Source organism: Macaca thibetana, chromosome 16 (assembly GCF_024542745.1).
Source record: "Macaca thibetana thibetana isolate TM-01 chromosome 16, ASM2454274v1, whole genome shotgun sequence".
Lineage (NCBI taxonomy): Eukaryota > Metazoa > Chordata > Mammalia > Primates > Cercopithecidae > Macaca > Macaca thibetana.
This window is the reverse complement of record NC_065593.1, coordinates 36,409,781-36,431,609: the sequence shown is the minus strand read 5'-3', so window position 1 is coordinate 36,431,609 and position 21,829 is coordinate 36,409,781. Positions and strand designations below refer to the sequence as shown.

The following is a 21,829-nucleotide window of genomic DNA, read 5'->3' as shown; positions in this document are numbered from 1 at the left end:
ACATCACACAGTTTGAGAAGCTGTAGGATGGAAACTTTCTGGCAAGTGAGTATCATTTGTTCCGGGTATATGTCAAATTAGAAAAAAAGGCTGAGAACCACTGTTCTAAGGCAAGCATAAAAAAATGGAAACTGGCAATTATCAACACTGTATGAATGGAGGATTAGGGATACATCTATATTGTGTAAAAAAGGGAGAGACAATGCCAGGCGCAGTGGCTCACGCCTGTAATCTCAGCACTTTGGGAGGCTGAGGGGGGCAGATCACTTGAGGTCAGGAGTTCAAGACCAGCCCGACCAACATGGTGAAACCCTGTCTCTACTAAAAATACAAAAATTAGCCAGGTATGGTGGGGCATGCCTGTAATTCCAGCTACTGGGGAGGCTGAGGCAGAAGAATGGCTTGAACCCAGGAGGCAGAGTTTGCAGTGAGCTGAGATCATGCCACTGCACTCCAGCCTGGGCAAAAGAGCAAGACTCTGTCTCAAAACAAAAACAAAAACACCACCAAAAAAACCACCAAAAAAAGCAATAGAAAAAAAAACCACCAAAAAAAAGGAGGAGCCGTGGAGAGGAGTTTGTCACATTTGCTGAAAGTCACCACACGATGGCTATAGAATGTAACAAGCCAGCTGCTGGGCATGGTGGCTCACGCCTGTAATCCTAACACTTTGGGAGGCCAAGGTAAGTGGATCACTTGAGGTCAGGAGTTCGAAACCAGCCCGACCAACATGGTGAAACCCCGTGTCTACTAAAAATACAAAAATTAGCCAGGTGTGGTGGCGCATGCCAGTAATCCCAGCTACTCGGGAGGCTGAGGCAGGTGAATCGCTTGAACCTGGGAGGCAGAGGTTGCAGTGAGATTAGATCAGGCTACTGCACTCCAGCCTGGGCGATAGAGATACTCCATCTCAAAAAAAAAAAAAAAAAAAAAGCCAGCAACAGCTTGAGACTTGATTGAGGTTTAGCAAGAAGCACCCTCATGTGAATACGTGTTAACGAGATATCAGGAAGGAGCACTGGTGCTGCTCTAATCTGATGTTACTCCCTTGCCCAAAGCCCTTCAATACTCCTTATTGTCCTCTGGATAAAGCCCCAACTCCATCCCATGCTCCTTGAGGCTCTGCATGGGCTGGCTCCACAGCTTTTCCAGCCTGCCTGTACTGTCCACCATGCTGCAGTGGCAGCCACAGCTACAGCTGCAGCCTCCTTCCAGCCTCAGAGCTTTTGCCTGTGTAGTTCCCCTTGCTTAAAATGTTTTTACCCTGCCTCTCCTGCTAAATCTAACTTCTCATGCTGAGTTCCCTCTGTTATCATAGTAAGAGTCCTTTAATTTCTCTTTTAGTCCTTATCACATCTCCAATCCATTCATTATTCCACTGTGTGATTATCAGTCAGTTTCCTGGGCTAGACTACAGACTGTCCAAGGACCTGAGAGTTTTCATCTGTCACTGCTGGAGTCTTAGGCTAGCAAAGTACCTTGCATGGAAGATATCTATACCTATCTACCTATATTTCTGCCTGTCCATCTGTCTATAGGATGCATGTGTATAATGATTAGAAAGCTGAGAAATGTGATAGAAAAGGAGTGTGGGAAGCCTGAATAAACTTTGAAAAGATAAAAAAAAAAAAAAATTGGGAAGGTAAGAATAAGGATCAAGGACCAAGATACTAAATTCAGCCAGGCGCTGTGGCTCACGCCTGTAATCCCAGCACTTTGGGAGGCTGAGGCAGGTGGATTACTTGAGGTCAGGTGTTTGAGACCAGCCTGGCCAATATGGAGAAATCCGTCTCTACTAAAAATATAAAAATTAGCCGGGTGTGGTGGCAGGCACCTGTAATCCCAGCTACTCGAGAGGCCGAGACAGGAGAATTGCTTGAACCCAGGAGGCAGAGGTTGCAGTAAGTTGAGATTGCGCCACTGCACTCCAGCCTGGGCTACAGAGTGAGACTCCCTCTCAAAAAAAAAAAAAAAAAAAAAAGTGACTATACTTAATATATTCTTGAAAATTCCTGAGAGCATATGTTAAGCATCTTTACCACAATAAAATGATACAAGTACATATGGTAATGCATATGTTAATTAGCTCCCTGTAGCCATTCCACAATGTATAATACTTCAAAACAACATGTACACAATAAATATATACAATTGGGACACTGATTACCATTACCTTTCCAAATATTGCTTTCACTCCACCTTCTGGAACTCCCATTGCATTTATATTGACCCCTCTCATTCTATTCTCTATCTCTTTGAAACTTTCTTGCATTTTCCCATCTCTGTATTTCTTTGAGCTACATCCTGGGTAATTTTTCAGATATGTCTTCACTAATTCTCTCTTTGGCAGTGTCTGCTGCTTAACCCATTCACTACGATTATTATTCCAATTATTGTACTTTCATTTTGATAAATGAATAGACTAGAGAGGGTTTCCTTTTGCTTCTGCCTGGTGCCTGGGGCATTACCAAGCCAGGCTAATTTAAAGTAACTTTTTGTGCCATCCCCTAACATATACATATAGCAGTATGAATTCTGGCCCATTTTGAGGGACTGTGAGTTGTGAGATAGTGGTAAAGATTTCTCTGCCCCTTCCCATTCTCAGGCTGAGGCTGAGACAGGCACATATCTCTAACATCTTTCTCTTGGGGAGGGGGCATTCCTCAGAACTGAGGGTGTTCTTCTCCTGGGGTGGTCGCTTTATAGAATAGGGAGGGGCTCTCTAGTCAGACCTCCCACCTGGATCAGGCCCCAGGCTTTGTCTCCTGCCTGTGGTCCATTAAAAGCCAGATCCAGAGCTTCTGAGGATGGCCAATGTCCTCAGGAAATACACAGGGTCCATCCCTGCCTTTCCTTTCTGGATTTGTTTTCTTTCTCTGGGTCTCTGTGGATTTCTCTTTTTGCTAGATCAGGAATTTATTTTAAAAACTCATTTTCTTGTTCTATTTTCTCAACATTTTATATATTTTGAGCTTAGAAAAGCCTTCCCTGGACCTCAGGTCTACTCACTGCCAGAGAAGCTTATCCCTCAATTCATCTGATCCTTTAGACTTTCACGCCGTTTCACTCACTAGGCCCCTAGCCCAATCTCTCACCTACTTCATGCTGCACCACAGCGTATTTCCTCTATCTCATGGGTCCCCAACTTTTTTGGCACCAGAGACCAGTTTTATGGAAGACAAATTTTCCATTTTTCCACGGATAATAGGGGGTGGGTGGGAATGGTTTCAGGATGAAACTGTTCCACCTTAGCTGATCAGGCATTAGTTAGATTCTCATAAGGAGTGTGCAACCTAGATCCCCGGCATGCTCAGTTCACAATAGGGTTCACGCTCCTATGAGAATCTAATGTGGCTGCTGATCTAACAGGAGGCGGAGCTCAGGTGGTAATGACACTCACCTCCTGCTGTGTGGCCTAGTTCCTAACAGGCCACCAACTGGTACCATGCACGGTCTGGGGGTTTGGAATCCCTTGCTCTAACTGGTCCTAGAGCCAACCAACAGTCATCTCCTCTACTCCCATTTCCCCAGCACTGCTGGAGAAAGAAAGTTGCAGAATCTTCCAGCACTCTTACTCCAAATACTCCAAATTTATGCAAACTGCAACTACATCCTCACTGCTGCTTGGCATTCCTTTTTTTTTTTTTTTTTAGCTGGAGTCTCACTCTATCACCCAGGCTGCAGTTCAGAGGTGCAATCTCAGATCACTGCAATCTCTGCCTCCTAGGTTCAAACGATTCTCCTGCCTCAGCCTCCGGAGTAGCTGGGATTATAGGCAGGCGCTACCAGGCCCAGCTAATTTTTTTTATTTTTAGTAGAGATGGGGTTTCACCATGTTGGCTAGGCTGGCCTCAAACTCCTTGGCCTCCCAAAGTGCTGGGATTACAAGCCTGAGTCACCACACCCAGTTGGCATTCCTTTTTTTGTTTGTTTGTTTTTTGAGACGGAGTCTCGCTCTGTCACCCAGGCTTGAGTGCAATGGTATGATCTCGGCTCACTGCAACCTTTGCCTCCCGAGTTCAAGCGATTCTCCTGCTTCAGCCTCCTGAGTAGCTGGGATTACAGATGCACGCCACCATGTCTAAGTTTTGTATTTTTACTAGAGACGGGTTTTCTCCATGTTGGCCAGGCTGGTCTTGAACTCCTGACCTCAAGTGATCTGCCAGCCTCGGCCTCCCAAAGTGCTGGGATTACAGGGGTGGGCCACCACGCCCGGCCGGCATTCCTTTTATACATACTTTTTTTTTTTTTTCCAATTTCTTCTACCCAGCTGTTTCAAATGTTCTCCACAATTGAGTGGTTCTCCGTGACAGTGGAGCCACTCCCAAAGGGAAATTTTGAAATTCTGTGGGGATGTTTTTGTTTCCCTGTGTAGTCATGCCAAACCTTTACATATTAAAATATGGTACTGTAGGGCAGGGCGCGGTGGCTTACGCCTGTATTCCCAGCACTTTGGGAGGCTGAGGCGGGCGGTACATACGGTCAGGAGTTCGAGACCAGCCTGGCCAATATGGTGAAACCATAAAAAAAAATAACAAATATAAAAAATTAGCCAGGTGTGGTGGTGCACACCTGTAGTATCAGCTACTCGGGAGGCTGAGGCAGGAATATCACTTGAACCCGGGAGGCAAAGGTTGCAGTGAGCCAAGATTGTGCCACTGCACTCCAGCCTGGGTGACAGAGTAAGACTCTGTCTCAAAAACAAATAAATAAATAAATTTATTGTAACTTATTTTATTTTTCTCTCTCTTTTATATTTGTGTTGTTTTGTTTTTAAGACAGGGTCTTGCTCTGTAACCCAGGCTGGATGGAGTGCAGTCACGCAATTTCAGCTCACTGTAGCCTCAACCTCTTGGGCTCTGGTGATCCTCCACCTCACCCTCCTGAGTAGCTGGGACCACAGGCATGCACCACCATGCCCAGCTAATTTTTTCTTTTCTTTTCTTTTGTACAGTTGGGGTTAAGCCATGTTGCCCAGCTTGGTCTCGAACTTCTGGGCTCAGGCGATCCTCCTGCCTTGGCCTCCCAAAGTCCTGGGATTATAGATGTGTGCCACCCCATGTGGCTTCTCTCCCTCATATTATAGTTAGAACATATTATCTGTGGGGTAACTATATGTAGTTTGTATTTTCTATGAATATCTTCAGGGTAGTAAGTGGAATGTTACTAGTTGTTATAAAAGGAAACCCTGGGCCAGGCACGGTGTCTCCCACCTGTAATCCTGGCACTTTGGGAGGCCAAGGCAGGCAGAATATCTGAGATCAGGAGTTTGAGACCAGTCTGGCCAACATGGTGAAACCCTGTCTTTACTAAAAATACAAAAAATTTAGCTGGGCATGGTGGCATGCGCCTCTAATCCCAGCTACTTGGGAGGCTGATGCAGGGGAATTGCTTGAACCAGGGAGGTGGAGGCTGTAGTGAGCCGAGATCGCACCACTGCACTCCAGCCTGAGTAACAGAGCTAGACCCTGTCTCAAAAAAAAAAAAAAAAAAAAAAAAGAAACCCTTAGAAACACTTGATTTGACAGAATTGAGAACCACAAACTAATCCTATTGCATCCACATCATTTTCACAGGAGTGAGAATAACTTCTTTACGATGAAAGTCCGGCCAGGCACGGTGGCTCACGCCTGTAATCCTAGCACTATGGGAGGCCAAGGCGGGCAGATCACGTGAGGTCAGGAGTTCGAGACCAGCCTGACCAACATGGCGAAACCCCGTCTCTACTAAAATATAAAAATTAGCTGGGCATGGTGGCTCAGGCATGTAATCCCAGCTACTTGAGAGGCAGAGGCACAAGAATTGCTTGAACCTGGGAGGTGGAGGTCGCAGTGAGCCGAGATTGTGCCACTACACTCCAGCCTGGGTGACAGAGGAAGACTCCATCTCAAAAAACAAAAGGAAACACTAAGAAGAAAACATAGGTGTAAATCTTCTTGACCTCCAATTAGGGAATGATCAAAGCACATCAAAAGCACAAGTATAGAATGTCAATCATCCTTCAATAAAGTGGTTAAAAAAAAAAGATTTCTCTTCAGTGAGGCCTTTGGAGAAAAAAAGGCAGGTAGGCTGGGCGCGGTGGCTCACACCTGTAATCCCAGCACTGTGGGAGGCAGAGGTGGGCGCATCACTTGAAGCCAGGAGTTCGAGACCAGACCAGCCTGTCCAACATGACGAAACCCCATCTCTACAAAAAACACAAAAATCAGCTGGACATGGTAGTGCATGCCTATAATCCCAGCTTCTCGGGAGGCTGAGGCATGAGAATCGCTTGAGCCTGGGAGGCAGAAGTTGCAGTGAGCTGACATTGTGCCACTGCAATCCAGCGTGGGTGACAGAGGGAAATTATCTCAAAAAAAAAAAAAAAAAAAAGATGCAAATAGCCAATAAGCACACGAAAATATGCTCAATATCCTTAGCCATCAGGATAATGCAAATCAAAATCACCATGATATACCACTTCACCCTCACTATGATTGCTAGAATCGAAATGACAAGTATCTGGCTATGAGTGGGCAAACTAGTTGATTTTCCTGAAAAAGGCTAAAACTACGAAGAAGATTGTGCCAAGCCTTGAGTGTGCTGAGTCCAACTGCAGAACAAAGAGAATGCTGGGTATTAAGAGATGTAAGCATTTTGAAGTGGGAGGAGATGAGAAGAGAAAGGGCCAAATGATATACAGTTCTAAGTGTCATCTTTTGTTTTATAATGAAGACAATAAAATATTGAGGTTATGTTCACATAAAAAAAAAAAGTCTCCAGACAATCTCTGGCTCTTTCTAAAAATCAAACTATCTTTTAAATGGGTGAATTGTATGGTATAATATTAATAGATGGCTTCCCCATCTCCCTTCCCCAGACAGACTCCCGATTATGACAAGGACTACATTCCAAGGGTATCTGCATTCCCCTCACCCAGAATAACCTTTATCCACAATAAGTACCCCATTATATATTGGCTGAATTGAATGAACTGGAAATCAAACTCAGGAAGCATTTCCAAAAGGATTTCCTTTAAACATGTTTTTAATTTTTAGAGATAGGGTCTTGTTCTGTCACCTGGGCCTCCAAAAGTACTGGGATTACAATACAAGCACAAGCCACTGAGCCTGGACTTTCTGCATTTTTAAATTGATAGATCACAGTAATATGTAACTTTTTCCCTTTTTAAAACTACTATGGGCCGTGGCTCACACATGTAATCCCAGCACACTGGGAGGCTGAGGTTAATGGATCACCTGAAGTCACGAGTTCAAGACCAGCCTGACCAATACAGTGAAACCCCATCTCTACTAAAATACAAAAATTAGTCGGCCGGGAGCAGTGGCTCACGCCTGTGATCTCAGCACTTTGGGAGGCCAAAGAGGGCAGATCATCTGAGGTCAGGAGTTCAAGCCTAGCCTGGCCAAAATGGTGAAACCCCATCTCTACTAAAAATATAAATATTAGCCAGGCATGGTGGCAGGTGCCTGTAATCCCAGCTACTCAGGAGGCTGAGGCAGGAGAATCACTTGAACCCAGCGGACGGAGGTTGCAGTGAGCCAAGATCACAGCATTGCACTCCAGCTTGGATAACAAGAGAGAAACTCCATCTCAAAAAAAAAAAAAAAAAAAAAAAACCCCAGGCTTGGTGGCAGGCATCTGTAATCTCAGCTACTAAGGAGGCTGAGGCAAGAGAATCACTTGAACCTGGGAGGCAGAGGTTGTAGTGAGCCAAGATCATGCCATTGCACTACAGACTGAGCAACAAGAGCAAAACTTCATCTCAAAAAAACAAAACAAAACAAAAAAACAAAAAAAACTACTACTATGTCAGAACCTAAAGCTGATCCATTCAAAACAGTCATTTTAGAATGCAGTAAATGAATTTCAATTCTATAGTCATGTTAAAAGCAGGTTAAAATCCTTTAGGGGCCAGGTATGGTACTCATGCTTGTAATCCCAGCACCTTGAGAGGCCGAGGTGGGAGGATCACTTGAGGCCAACAGTTCAGACCAGCCTGGACAACGTAGCGAGACCCTATCACTACAAAAAGTGTTGTTTTTTTTTTTAAATTAGCCAGCTGACCATGTGTGGTGGCTCACACCTGTAATCCCAGTACTTTGGGAGGACGAGGCAGGTGGATCACCCGAGGCCGAGTTCAAGACCAGTCTGGCCAACATGGCGAAACCCTGTCTCTACTAAAAAATACAAAAAAGTAGCCAGGCATTGTGGCGGGCACCTGTAATCCCAGCTACTCAGGAGGCTGAGGCAGGAAAATTGCTTGAACTCAGGAGGTAGAGGCTGCTATGAGCCGAGATCAAACCATTGCACTCCAACCTGGGCAACAAGAGGGAAACTCCGTCTCAAAAAAAAAAAAATTAGCCAGCCATGGTGGCACGTGCCTGCATAGCTACTTGGAAGGCTGAGATAGAAGGACTGTTTGAGTCCAGGAGGTCAAGGCTGCTTTGAGCCATGATCAAGCACTACTGTACTCCAGTCTGGGAGACAAGAGCAAGACCCCGTCTCTAAAAATAAAAATGCTTAGAGGAAATCCTTCCTGAGTTTGATTTCCAGTTCATTTGATTCAGTCAACATATATGTGGTACTCACTGTGTACAAAGTTTATGCTGGATTAAGGGAACACAGACAAGAGAAAACACCAAGGAAGCCTGTTACTATCATAGACTAAACAGTAGTACAGCTTCTCACTTCCATGGAAATTTAAAGACACAGTTCACAAGAAACAAGCAAGGAGAAGCCAAAATCGGCCACTTGACAATCACACTGGCTACTTCCCATTTGACAAAGAATAACACAGGGGAAAGCGTGAACACAGTCGCCCACTACCACAAATTAGGCAGCTGAGTCTCCCACATTTGGGGAAATCACAGGGGCCAGCAAACAGAATGCAATGAGTGAAACTCGCCCTGGGAAAACCACCTTTGTGGTCAGGGTATCTTCCCTGATGGGTAAGTGGAAGGCATGGTTGTTGCCTGACATCTCACCCTCAGATTCAAAACACTCTTCACATAGGGTCACTCTCCTTGCATAAGTTCTAGCCTGCCACTTAGAAGATAAAGACTTTTCCAAAGTTTAAGAGCCAGAAATGGCCGGGCGCAGTGGCTCACACCTGTAATCCCAGCACTTTGGGAGGCTAAAACGGGCAGATCACAAGGTCAGGAGTGATCTGAGACTAGCCTGGCCAATATGGTGAAACCTCATCTCTACTAAAAATACAAAAATTAGCCTGGTATGGTGGCGGTGCCTGTAAGCCCAGCTACTCAGGAGCCTAAGGCAGGAGAATTGCTTGAACCTGGTAGGCAGAGCTTGCAGTGAGCAGATATCGCAACATTGCATTCCAGTCTGGGTGACACAGCGAGACTCCAACTCAAGAAAAAAAAAAAAAAAAAAAAAAAAGGAAGTTTTCAGATGTGATTGATTTAAGATGAAAAGCTTATCCAGATGGGCCTAATGTAATCACAGGGTCCTTAACAGAAGGACACTGGGAAGACAGTGTGGCGATTCCTCAAGGATCTAGAACTAGAAATATGATTTGACTTGCTAATCCCATTACTGGGTATATACCCATAGGATTATAAATCGTGCTACTTTAAAGACACATGCACATGTATGTTTACTGTGGCACTATTCACAATAGCAAAGACTTGGAACCAACCCAAATGTCCATCAACGATAGACTGGATAAGAAAATGTGACACATATACAACATGGAATACTATGCAGCCATAAAAAAAGGATGAGTTCATGTCCTTTGTAGGGACATGGATGAAACCAGAAACCATAATTCTGAGCAAACTATCGCAAGGACAGAAAACCAAACACCGCACGTTCTGATAGGTGGGAACAGAACAATGAGAACACTGGACACAGGGCAGGGAACATCACACACTGGGGCCTGTCATGGGGTGGGGGAATGGGGGAAGGATAGAATTAGGAGAAATACTTAACGTAAATGACGAATTAATGGATGCAGCAAATCAACATGGCACATATATACATATGTAACAAACCAGCACATTGTGCACATGTACCCTAGAACTTAAAGTATAATAATAATAATAATAATAATAAAAAGAGAAGGACACTGCAGCCGGGCACCGTGGCTCACACCTGTAATCCCAGCACTTTGGGAGGCTGAGGCAGGTAAATCACCTGAGGTTAGGAGTGCGAGACCAGCCTGGCCAACATGGTGAAACCCCATCTCTACTAAAAATACAAAAATTAGCTGGGCGTGGTGGCGCATGCCTGTGATCCCCGCTACTCAGGAGGCTGAGGCAGGAGAATCCCTTGAACCCTTGAGGCTGAGGTTGCTGTGAGCTGAGATCACTCCATTGCACTCCAGTCTGGGCTACGAGAGCTACTCAGGAGGCTGAGGCAGGAGAATCCCTTGAACCCTTGAGGCTGAGGTTGCTGTGAGCTGAGATCACTCCATTGCACTCCAGCCTGGGCTACGAGAGCAAAACTCGGTCTCCAAGAAAAAAAAAAAAAGCAGAAGGACTCTGGGGGTTCACAAAAATATATAAAGACAGAAGAAAAGTCAGAAGATGCTAAATTGTTAGCTTTGAAAAGGAAAGGGCTACAAACAAGAAAAATGTGAAGGTAACACTCCCTTAGAGCCTCCAGAAAATTGGCCATTCAGACATCAATCTCTGGGTATTCCAAAACAAGAATTATGACATAACACAAGATTACAACACAATACAGGAGAACCTAAGAAGTAAAGATGCAAGGAACATTTTTCACAAACAAGCCAGAACACGAAACAGTACAAATACAGTCCTCACTACCACAAGTTAGACACACATCCACAGTACAACACACAAGCAATCATTTCGGGAAAACCACTTTTGTAATCATGGTAGTTGCTCTGCTGGGTAAACGTAAGTCGTGCGACCTGCCTGGGAGCTAACCCTTAGATTCAAACCACTCTCAATATAGGGTCATTTTTCTCATGTGCTCTTCAGACCCCCTAATTTCTGAAATAAAGATTTTTTTCCAAATTACAATAATCCAGCAGCTATATTTTTAATATCTGGCTATTCAAAATCTTAGGAAATATAAGCCTAGGGTACAAATAGCCAGCAGTCACTGCGCTTATCTACATACTCCACACCCCTTTTTTTTTTTTTTTTTTTTTTTTTTTTTTTTTTTTTTTTTTTTGAGACGGAGTCTCGCTCTGTCGCCCAGGCTGGAGTGCAGTGGCCGGATCTCAGCTCACTGCAAGCTCCGCCTCCCGGGTTCACGCCATTCTCCTGCCTTAGCCTCCGGAGTAGCTGGGACTACAGGCGCCCGCCACCTCGCCCGGCTAGTTTTTTGTATTTTTTAGTAGAGATGGGGTTTCACCGGGTTAGCCAGGATGGTCTCGATCTCCTGACCTTGTGATCCGCCCGTCTCGGCCTCCCAAAGTGCTGGGATTACAGCCTTGAGCCACCGCGCCCGGCACTCCACACCCCTTTTGATGATCTTATTCAGCATGTCCTTTCCTAGTATGCTTGGTGACATAACTGACATAAAACTCAAAAATGCTCTACAGATTAAAAGATAAATGACGTAAACTAGCTCCTGCCTTTAAGGGTTTGGCGCTAATGATGTCACTATGGCGTCTTTTCTCTTTTTTTTTTCCCCTCCCAGAGACAGTCTTGCTTTGTTGCCCAGGCTGGGGTGCAGTAATTATCGAACTTCTGGCCTCAGGGGATCCTCCAGCTTCAGCCTTCCCCAGCAGCTGTGAAAACAGGCGTGCACTGGTTTCTTGCACAGTTAAACAAGTTGCTATGCACGTAACCTGAATAAGTTTGAAAACATGAAATTTGGTAAAATTATTTCTGAAAATCCAGTCTACATATCTGAAAATCCAATCTCCGTATAGGTTACCTACCAGTCCAAAGTGTCATGCTTACATACAAAATGCTCATTCAAACATGCAGCAAAGGATCAATCTTACTTGAAAGATCAATTGCACAACGCTAATTCTAATTTTGAATGAAGCAGGCTGGAAGCTGTGGCTCCTGCCTGTAATCCCAGCACTTTGGGAGGCTGATGCTGGCGGATCACTTGAGGTCAGAAATTCGAGACCAGCCTGGCCAACATGGTACAACCCTATCTCTAATAAAAATACAAAAGTCAGCCGGGAGTGATGGCAGGCACCTGTAATCCCAGCTACTCAGGAGGCAGGAGAATCTATTGAACCTAGGAGGTGGAGGTTGCAGTGAGCCGAGATCACGCCACTGCACTCTTGCCTGGGCGACAGAGCGAGACGCCATCTCAAAAAAAACCCCACAAAAACCAAAAAAAAAAAAAAAAAAAAACAAATTAGAATTGGAGTTTCAGAGTTAACAGTGTTCTTCAATTGTCTTTCCAAGATCACACTAGAATCACCCTAATTTCCCACATCTTTTATCTTACAGAATGACTCTTCTGGTATCTTCTCCTCTGCCAAAATTAATTAGCCAGAGTTTACAACTTCTTTTCCCTTGTCTGTGACTTCAAGCTCATAGTTTTTCATCTTTACAACAGGAAGAAATAATGCTGTTTTAAAAAATCTTGGGCCGGGCACAGTGGCTCACACCTGTAATCCCAGCACTTTGGGAGGCTGAGGTGGGTGGATCACCTGAGGTCAGGAGTTCAAGACCAGCCTAGCCAACATGGCGAAACCCTCTACTAAAAATAAAAAAAATTAGCCAGGCATGGTGGTGGGCGCCTGTAATCCCAGGTACTCAGGAGGCTGAGACAGGAGAATTGCTTGAACCCAGGAGGCAGAGGCTGCAGTGAGCCGAGATCATGCCATTGAACTCCAGCCTGAGTGACAAGAAACTCTGTCTCTAATGATAAATAAATAAAAATCTTGATAAACAAGCAACAACTGAGAACATAGAGGTGTCTTAGATGGGGAGAAAAATAATATTGGGACAAGGAGGTAGGGGATTCTGTGATGCAAGCAGACACGTGTTCTCAAGTCTGATGTTCTGACAGTCTATCAATTTTTATATACATTTCAAAGAAGTATTATGTAATATATATATATGTACACATATATGTATATGTATGCTCTATAAATGATCAACATTTTGTTTTGTGAAATAAAACACACTTTGAAATCTGGTTGGAGGGCTGGTTGTGGTGGCTCACACCTGTAATCCCAGTACTGTGGGAGGCCGAGGCAGGTGGATCATTTGAGGCCAGGAGTTCAAGACTAGCCTGGCAAACATGGTGAAACCCTCTCTCTACTAAAAACACAAAAATATCTGGTGGTGCGCGTCTGTCATCCTAGCTACTCAGGAGGCTGAGGCAAGAGAATCACTTGAACCCGGGAGGCAGAGGTTGCAGTGAGCTAAGATCATGCCATTGAACGCCAGCCTGGGTGATAGTGGGAAACTCTTGTCTCAAACAGAAAAGCAAAAAGAAATCTGGTGGAACAACTCATGTAAGGGAAAAGGTGATGTATGTGAACTATACTGCTGTTACCACCAAACAGTTCTTAAACAACCAAAATGCCAGTTTCAGAAGATTTGTGACTAGCAGTGCCTTCTTCAGGCTATTGTACAGCGGCACCATCACAGCTTACTGCAGCCTTGATCCCCAGGGGTCAAGTGATCCTCCCACCTGAGCGTCCTGAGTAGCTGGGACTGCAGACACACACTACCATGTCTGGCTAATTTTTGTACTTTTTGTAGAGAGGGAGTTTCACCATGTTGCCCAGGCCAGGCTCAAACTCCTGGGCTCAAGCAGTTGACCCATCTCTGCCTCCCAAACAGGTGGGATGAGAGGCATGGAACCACCATGCCCAGGCCACGGAGTCTTTCTTTCTTTCTTTCTTTCTTTCTTTTTTGAGACAGAGTCTTGCTGTGTCGTCTATAGAGTGCAGTGGCACCATCTTGGCTCACTGCAACATCTGCCTCCCGGGTTCAAACAGTTCTCCTGCCTCAGCCTCCTGAGTAGCTAGGATTACAAGTATGTGCCACGATGCCCAGCTAGTTTTTATATTTTTGGTAGAGACGGGTTTTTGCCACATTGGCGAGGCTGGTCTTGAACTCCTGACCTCAAATGATCCACCTGCCTCAGCCTCCCAAAGTACTGGGATTACAGGTGTGAGCCACCGCGACCACTCCTCCAACCAGATTTCAAAGTGTGTTTTATTTCACAAAACAAAATGTTGATAATTTATAGGCCCACCTCAGCCTCCCAAAGTGCCGGGATTACAGGCGTGAGCCACCATGCCCGGCTGCCCAGCCTACAGAGTCTTAAGTGGCCCGTGAATCCTCACAAGTCCCAGTTTCAATATTTCACAAAAATTTCACTGTTACTGGCCTAGTTATCAAAATATCTATTCAGGGGAGTCAGCCTTAGGCAAAAAGATGTCTGTCCTCCACTGTCTTGTAACTCTAAGCAAGTTACAAAAAATGCTACTGTTATAATCCTCACAGAGGCCCTGCATACCATAATACCCTTTGAGAAGAGCCACATTTCTTTGATTAGAAAAAAATGAGGAGCTGGGTGTGGTAGCTCACACCTATAATCCCAGCACTTTGAGAGGCCAAGTTTGCAGTGTGCCGAGATCACACCATTGCACTCCAGCCTGGGCGACAGGGCGAGACTCCGTCTCAAAAAAAAGAAAAAAAAAGACAAAAATGAGGAAAGACTGAGCACGGTGGCTTATGCCTATAATCCCAGCACTTTGGGAGGCTGAGGCTGCTGGATCACTTGAGGTCAGGAGTTCAAGACCAGCCTGGACAACATAGCGGAACCCCATCTCTACTAAAGATATAAAAATTAGCCAGGCATGGTGGCACATGTCTGTAATCCCAGCTACTGGGGAGGCTGAGGCAGGAGAATTGCTTGAACCTGGGAGGTGGAGGTTGCAGTGAGCTGAGATCATGCCACTGCACTCCAGCTTGAGTGACAAAGCAAGACTCCGTCTCAAAAAAAAAAAAAGAGGAAATGTTTGTTAAATACTAATATAAATAAACATATAAAATCTTTATAAACTGCATCTAGTACATTATTAAGAGACACAATTGGCCAGGCGCGGTGGTTTACACCTCTAATCCCAGCACTTTGGGAGGCTGAGGCAGGCGGATCACCTGAGGTCAGGAGTTCGAGACCAGCCTGGTCAACATGGTGAAACCCTGTCTCTACTAAAAATACAAAAATTAGCCGGGTATAGTGGCTCATGCCGGTAATCCCAGCTACTCAGGAGGCTGAGGCAGGAGAATTGCTTGAACCTGGAAGGTGGAGGTTGCAGTGAGCTGAGATCATGCCACTGCACTCCAGCCTGGGCAACAGAGCAAGACTCTGGCTCAAAAAAAAAAAAAGAGAGACACTTGGCCGTGTGAAGTGGCTCCCGCCTGTAATCCCAGCACTTTGGGAAGCCGAAGCAGGCAGATCACGAGGTCAAGAGATTGAGACTATCCTGGCCAACATGGTGAAACCCCATCTCTACTAAAAATACAAAAATTAGTTGGACGTGGTGGCGCATCCCTGTCATCCCAGCTACTCAGGAGGCTGAGGCAGGAGAACTGCTTGAAGCCGGGAGGTGGAGGCTGCAGTGAGCCGAGATGGCACCCCTGCACTCCAGCCTGGTGACAGAGCAAGACTCCGTCTCCAAAAAAAAAAAAAAAAAAAAAATTAAATAAATGAGACACAATTACTCAAGAGGTTTTATTCCAGGACTATAGGACCTACACATATAAAAGTATATGATAAGGGTAGCATTTCATATAGATAGGGAAGGAACTGATTATTTCAAAGACTGCTCCAAAAATTAGGTCACAACTGGAAAGAAAAAAAAAAAATGCTTCTGCTGGGCATGGTGGCCAAGGTGGGTGGATCACCTGAGGTCAGGAGCATGAGACCAGCCTGAGCAATATGATGAAATCCTGTCTACTAAAAATACAAAAATTACCTAGGCGTGGTGGTAGGTGCCTGTAATCCCAGCTACCCAGGAGGCTGATACAGGAGAATCGCTTGAACATGGGAGGTAGAGGTTGGAGTGAACTGAGATCACACCATTGCACTCCAGCGTGGGCAACAAGAGTGCAACTCGGTCTAAAAAAAAAAAAAAAATTGCTTCCATATTAGCCAGGCATGGTGACACAGGCCTGGAATCCCAGCTACTCTGGAGGCTGAGGCAGAAGAATCACTTGAACCAGGGAGGCAATGGTGGCAGTGAGCAGAGATCGTGCCATTGCACTGTCTCAAAAATAAATAAATAAATAAAAAGTTTCCTTCCTCCTACCATTTATTTTTTTAAAAATCATATAGATTAATAGGGGGGCAGAGGTGAGCAGATCACCGGAGGTCAGGAGTTCGAGACCAGCCTGGCCAATATGGCAAAACCCTGTCTCTACTAAAAATACAAAAATAAGCTGGTGTCTCACGCCTGTAATCTCAGCTACTCAAGAGGCCGTGGCATGAGAATTGCTTGAACCCTCAAGACAGAGGTTGCAGCAAGCAGAAATCATGCCTAGGTGACAGAGCAAAACTCAGTCTAAAAAAAAAATCATATAAATTAAAATTTCAAATGTTGAAGGAATGGGTCGTTAGAAAATAAAATAAAAAAATAAAAAAGATTCACATGTAGATCTAAACCATATGTAGAAATAATACAAATGAAAAATCCATTTATAATTTTGTATAGACCTTCTAAACATGTTACCAAAGTCAGAATACAAAAATTGAATACTTTAGATTTGGCCTAGTTTTGAAGGACCTGTTTTGAAGCACTTTGGGAGGCCAAGGTGGGTGGATCACTTGAGGTCAGGAGTTCAAGACTAGACTAGCCAACACGGCAAAACTATGTCTCTACTAAAAATACAAAAATTAGCCAGGCGTGGTGGCAGGCGCCTGTAATCCCAGCTACTTGGGAGGCTGAGGCAGGAGAATCGCTTGAGCCTGGGAGGTGGAGATTGCAGTGAGCCGAGATTGCACCACTGCACTCCAGCCTGGGCAACAGAGCAAGATTCGGTGTCAAAAAAAAAAAAAAAAAAAAAGGAATTTTGACAGATAAATAGTTAATTAGGTGAAGGAGGGAGAGGTAATATTATAGACATCTGCAAACACTGTTGAGGGATGAGGCCTAGCATACACAACGAACTAAGAAAAGGGCAAAGTAGCAGGAGTATAGGAAGCAAATGGGAGAGAGGAAAAGGAAGAAGCTAAAGAGGAAAAACAGGGGCCAAAACATGCAAGGCTTTTTTTAAGCCTTATTAGGAAATTTGGTCTTTATCCTAAGAGCAAAATAAGATGTGGTGCAGTGCCTCATGCCTGTAATCCCAGCACTTTGGGAGGCTGAGGTGGGTGGATCACCTGAGGTCAGGAGTTCAAGATCAGGCTGACCAACATGGGGAAACACTGTCTCTACTAAAAAAAATACAAAAATTAGCTGGGTGTGGTGGTGTGCACTTGTAATCCCAGCTACTCAGTAGGCTGAGGCAGGACAATCACTTGAACCTGGGAGGTCGAGGTTGCAGTGAGCTGAGGTCACACCACTGCACTCCTACCTGGGCGACAGGGCAAGACTCCGTCTCAAAAAAAAAAAAAAAAAGAGCAAAATAAGGAGTGACATAACTGAAATGTACTGTAAAAAGATCATGCCAGGACGACCATGGTGTCTTGCACCTGTAATCCCAGAACTTTGGGAGGCTGAGGCAGGAGGATGACTTGTAAAACCAGTCTGGGCAATACCTTGTCTTTACAAAAAATTTTAAAAATTAGCTAGGCACAGTGGCATGTGCCCGTTAGTCTCAGCTTCTTAGGAGGCAAAGGCAGAAGTACCTCTTCCTTGAGCCCAGGAGTTAAAGGTTGCAATGAGATATGATCATGCCACTGCACTCCATGACTGGAGTGCAGTGAACATGCAGAGTGAAAGGTAAGGAGGTGTCAAGGATGATTCTAGGTTTATGGTTTATGCAGATGGAAGGATGGATATGTGGTTCATGGAGGCAGGAAATGCAGGAAGAGGGCAAGGTTCTGGGAGTGGGGTGAAGATAATGAGTTAGATTTAAGATAGGCTGAGTTGGAGGAGACTTTGAATTGTCCAGTAGGCAATTAGATTTTTGTATCTAGAGGACAGAGGGTCAGGGCTAGAAATACAAATTTGAGAGTCACTGCCATGCCCAGGTTATGGAGGATGTGCTTGCAAAAGAAACAGAAAAGCCCAACATGTAGAAAAGAAATCAGAAGTGTGGCATTACAAAAGCCAACTAAGAAGAATGTTTCAAGGAGTCTATGGACAACAAATACATATTGTGCTTCTATTATGTATAAGGTCTTGTAAAATTGATACTGCTACTATATATGGCTGAGGCCTTAAAGAAGGAAGCTTTATCATAACCACCTCTAAAGCTATGCCTTGATTCAGAGGTTTTTTTTTTTTTTCCCCTCAGTCTGAACAACATTCACTTCTTTCTCCTATTCCCAAATCCACTTGAACAAGAAAGGTTACCTTTTCTTTTGAGATGCAGTCTCGCTTAATCACCCAGACTAGAGTGCAGTGGCGGAATTTCAGCTCACAGCAACCTCCATCTCTGGGGTTCAAGAGATTCTCCTGCCTTAACCTCCTGAGTAGCTGGGATTACAGACGCCCGCCACCACACCTGTAGGGAGCTGAAGGTAAGTGGGATGTGACCAACTCAGCATTCCACTGGAGGCTCTATGATCAAACAGCAAACTGTTAATCATGAATGCAGGATGTGAACAAACTCATGACTGCTCCTGCTGACAGAAGATTTGCTGGAAGCAATCACTCCCTGGCACTGAGGTTATCTACTGCAACATCTAGAGAATACGTCTTGCAAGCCTACTCTGGACTGAGCAGCTGACCCCTTCTTCCACCTGCCTTCTCACTATCTCTTTTACCTAATAAATACAGAGGGCTGTGTAAAGCTCAGGGCCCTTGTCCACTAGAGGCAAGGTGCCCCCTGACCCCTTCTTCCAAATATACTCTTTTGTCTCTTGTCTTTTATTCCCACGTTCGCCCTCCTTTATTCAGCCCATAGGTCCGTGTGGGTTACATAGTGGTGCCCTGATCAGCGACACAATCAGGTGCTCTACACACACCCGCCTAAGTTTTGTATTTTCAGTACAGACATGGTTTCACCATGTTGGCCAGGCTGGTCTTGAACTTCTGACCTCAAGTGATCCACCCACCTAAGCCTCCCAAAACGCTGGGATTACAGACGTGTGCCACTGCACCCGGCCGTGGTTACCATTTTTTAAAGTTCTATGTTCTTAGGCTAAAAAAAAATAAACTTCTCCCCAGCTATAACAAAAGTATTCATATTATTCCTCTCCTACATCTCCAGAAACAGCCCAGTCAACCTGAAAATGTCTTGTTATTGGAATACTCTGGCAGGTTAACTATAGATATTAGCAGCAATAGCTCCTTCCTACCCTTAGAATTACATCAAGATAGCTACACAAGTCAGAAATGCAACATGCCAGAAATAATAAAGATCCTGATAGATTATAAGCTCCACGAGGGCAGAGAATCTGTCCTGTTTACCCTGTCATCTGGCACAAAACTAGCAATTAATAAGTATTTAATCTTGTTTTAGTGATCCAATCTTCAGAGTGCTAATCCTGAATGGAGACCCCAGTCATAGGACTACTGTGGATCAAGTCAAAGAAAATAAAATATATAAAAGTACTCTACTTCGGCACTTTTACAATTGTAGACTTTGTTTTGTTCTGTTTTTGAGACTGAGTTTTCCTCTTGTTGCCCAGGCTGGAGTACAGTGTCGTGATATCAGCTCACTGCGATCTCTGCCTCTCATGTTCCAGTGATTCTCCTGACTCAGCCTTCCGAATAGCTGGGATTACAGGCACCCTCCACCACCCTCAGTTAATCTTGTGTTTTTAGTACAGATGGGGTTTTACCACATCGCCCAGGCTGGTCTTGAACTCCTGACCTCAAGTGATCTGCCGGCCTCAGCCTCTTAAAGTACTGGGATTATAGGTGTGGGCCACTGTGTCTGGCCTAATTGTAAACATTTTTAAAAAACGTCTTAGCATTAGCATTCTGCTGAGCTAGGTATTCTATAAGGATTTATTCCAACTGAATATGCGCATTAGAATACTGTAAAAACTGAGAAACAGACTCAGATTATGTACCTTTTTTTTGTGATAAGTACTGTATATGTGTTAATTTAATCTTGACCAAACCCCAGGAAATAATACTTTCTACTTGCAGTTGAGGAGACTGAGTAACTTGCTGAAGGTCACATGGTTGGTAACTTCCAAACACGTGATACAAATCCAAATCTGTATGACTCCGCAGCCCATGCTGGTTTGCCCATAGGAATGTCTCTCAAATTTTTTTGAGGTAACCTCAAGTTGCAAGAAAAACCAAAACATATTCCCAGGGGGGTTTGGGAGATTACTGAAGTATCCAGTTTAAGCCTGATGTGTCTCTGAGCTCATACTTTTCTCTTAAATTTTATTTTTTTTCATTATTTATTTATTTATTTATTTTTGAGACGGAGTCTAGCTCTGTTGCCCAGACTGGAGTGTGGTGGCGCAATCTCAGCTTACTGCAACCTCCGCCTCCCGGGTTCAAGCGATTCTCCTGCCTCAACCTCCCGAGTAGCTGGGACTACAGGCACATGCTACCACACCCAGCTAATTTTTTATATTTTTTAGTAGAGATGGGGTTTCACTGTGTTAGCCAGGATGGTCTCGATCTCCCGACCTCGTGATCCACCCACCTCGGCCTCCCAAAGTGCTGGGATTACAGGCGTGAGCTACTGCACCCGGCTTAAATTTTATTTTTATATTTGCATTTTACCCCCACATTTATTTATATATGTATATTTTATTTATTTTTTTTGAGATGGAGTCTCGCTCTGTCACCCAGGCTGGAGTGCAGTGGCGCGATCTCGACTCACTGCAAGCTCTGCCTCCCAGGTTCACGCCATTCTCCTGCCTCAGCCTCCCAAATACCTGGGACCACAGGTGCCCACCACCACGCCAAGCTAATTTTTTGTATTTTTAGTAGAGATGGGGTTTCACCGTGTTAGCCAGGATGGTATCAATCTCCTGACTTCGTGATCCACCCACCTCAACCTCCCAAAGTGCTGAGATTACAGGCGTGAGCCACTGTGCCTGGCCAATTTATTTATTTTTAGAAGGACTCTCTCTCTGTTGCCAGGCTGGAGTGCAGTGGCCCGATCTCAGCTAACTGCAACCTCCACCTCCCGGGTTCAAGCAATTCTCCTGCCTCAGCCTCCTGAGTAGCTGGGACTACAGGCACGCGTCAGCTAATTTCTGTGTTTTTAGTAGACAAACGGTTTTACTATGTTGGCCAGGATGGTCTTGATCTCTTGACCTCATGATCCACCCACCTCAGCCTCCCAAAGTGCTAGGATTACAGGAGTGAGCCACCGTGCCCGGCCTACCCCACATTCTATTAATGTTTATTTTCTTTTTCAAAATTTTTAATGATTTATCCATACTACACAGACGTAATGTTTGCTTAATATAAACCATTTCAAATGACTTACCAGGTAAATCATTTAACTCTTCCCTCCCTGAAATATTTTTTTGAGAAAAGTGATAATATAAGAAGGTGCACCTTCCATATTTATCCCATAGCTTTGTTTAGTTCCTAGTGCCTGGCTTCAAAAACCTGGATCCCAGTTTGAAAGCATGACTACAAAGCAAATTGCATTAAAGACCTCTTAAGAATGATGATGAAAATTATTATTATAGGCAAGGGCCAGAAGATTTTTGTTTTTTTGAGACTGAGTCTCACTCTATCACCCAGGCTGGAGTGCAGTGGCGCGATCTAGGCTCACTGCAAGCTCCGCCTCCTGGGTTCAGGCCATTCTCCTGC

At 44.6% G+C, this 21,829-nt stretch overlaps 2 protein-coding genes and 1 non-coding gene across 3 annotated transcripts in view; all 3 read right to left on the bottom strand.

The window, feature by feature from the left end:
* The window catches only part of TEX14 (testis expressed 14, intercellular bridge forming factor), a 144,234-nt gene that overhangs the window by 120,361 nt on the left and 2,044 nt on the right, over positions 1–21,829 (bottom strand). The window lies entirely within an intron of this gene.
* The window catches only part of IGBP1C (immunoglobulin (CD79A) binding protein 1 family member C), a 31,931-nt gene that overhangs the window by 8,074 nt on the left and 2,028 nt on the right, over positions 1–21,829 (bottom strand). The gene's annotated exons all lie outside the window — the stretch shown is intronic.
* Positions 8,798–8,959, bottom strand: LOC126940025 (U1 spliceosomal RNA). The gene has a single exon (XR_007720551.1). It is a non-coding gene; the product is annotated as a U1 spliceosomal RNA (small nuclear RNA).